Raw genomic sequence first — 1,580 nt, forward strand, 5'->3', positions numbered from 1 at the left:
AGAAAAAAAAAAAAAAAAAAGAAAAAAAGAAAAAAAGAAAGAAAGCCGCCAAGAAAGCCGAGGAATTCAACAGCAGCCTGAACCGGGAGCGCATGGAGGAGAGGAGGGCATACTTTGACTTACAGACACACGTCATCCAGGTGCCTCAAGGGGAGTACAAGGTGTTACCAACAGAGCGGATCAAGTTCCATAGAAATTGGAACACCCTCATCCCCGGACAGTTCCAGGAATATTACAAAAGGTACTCGCCGGATGAGCTGCGCTACTTGCCATTGAACATGGCTCTTTACGAGCAGCCGCTGGATCCGAAGCTGCCCGCGCTCTACAGCGAGGGCGACTCGGACGATGCTGAGGATGGGCACCGGGGCGAGAAGAGGAGGAACAAGGGCACTTCGCCAAAGGTCATTCCCAATGCTCTATGTGGAATTTGTCTGAAGGGTAAGGAGTCCAACAAGAAAGGGAAGGCTGAACCTCTTATACACTGCTCCCAGTGTGAGAACAGCGGCCATCCTTCTTGCCTGGATATGACCATGGAGCTTGTTTCTATGATTAAGACCTACCCATGGCAGTGCATGGAATGTAAAACTTGCATTGTGTGTGGACAGCCCCACCATGAAGAGGAAATGATGTTCTGTGATGTGTGTGACAGAGGCTACCACACGTTCTGTGTGGGCCTCAGTGCTATCCCATCAGGTCGCTGGATTTGTGACTGTTGTCAGCGAGCTCCCCCAACACCCAGGAAAGTGGGCAGAAGGGGGAAAAACAGCAAAGAGGGATAAAATAGTTTCTCGACCCCAATACTGTAATATGCATTTAAGTGAATTATTTGGTGCCAACTTATTTCCAATTCTCATTTTTATGCCAATAAAAGATTTTTGAAATGAAAAAAAAAAAGTTCTCCCACTGATTCTCACAGCTGATTCCCATAGCCAATTGGCCTGGAGGTCAATTCCTCCCAGTGATACCTACAACAGTCAAGGCTATCAATTCCAGAAACCTTTGAAAAAGAACATAATATTTTACTGAGGATTTCTTTTCTTTTTTAAAAATATATTTTATTGATTTTTTACAGAGAAGAAGGGAGAGGGATAGAGAGCCAGAAACATCGATGAGAGAGATCGATCAGCTGCCTCCTGCACGCCCCCCAGTGGGGATGTGCCCGCAACCAAGGTACATGCCCTTGACCGGAATCGAACCTGGGACCCCTGAGTCCGCAGGCCGACGCTCTATCCCTGAGCCAAACTGGTTTGGCCTGAGGATTTCTTTTAAAAAAATTTTTATTGGAGAGGTCAATGGGAAAAAAAGGGGACATGTGTAATACTTTCAACAATATAGAATTTAATTTAAAAAGTATAATCAGATAAAATGTAAAAAAATAAAAAATTAAACAAATATATATTTTATTGATTTCAGAGAGGAAGGGAGAGGAAGAGGGAGATAGAAACATCAATAATGAGAGAAAAATCATTGATTGGCTGCCTTCTGCATGCCCTACACTGGGGATCAAGCCTGTAATCTGGGCATGTGCCCTGACCAGGAATGGAACCTTGACCTCCTGGTTCATAGGTAGATGCTCAACC

At 44.7% G+C, this 1,580-nt stretch overlaps 1 pseudogene; it reads left to right on the forward strand.

Moving 5' to 3' along the window:
• LOC106728339 overlaps positions 1-894 on the forward strand; it is a 1,788-nt pseudogene extending 894 nt beyond the window's left edge.
• The last annotated feature ends 686 nt before the right edge of the window (positions 895-1,580 follow it).

The sequence above is a fragment of the Myotis brandtii genome, unplaced genomic scaffold (genome assembly GCF_000412655.1).
Source record: "Myotis brandtii unplaced genomic scaffold, ASM41265v1 scaffold594, whole genome shotgun sequence".
NCBI classification, from domain to species: domain Eukaryota; kingdom Metazoa; phylum Chordata; class Mammalia; order Chiroptera; family Vespertilionidae; genus Myotis; species Myotis brandtii.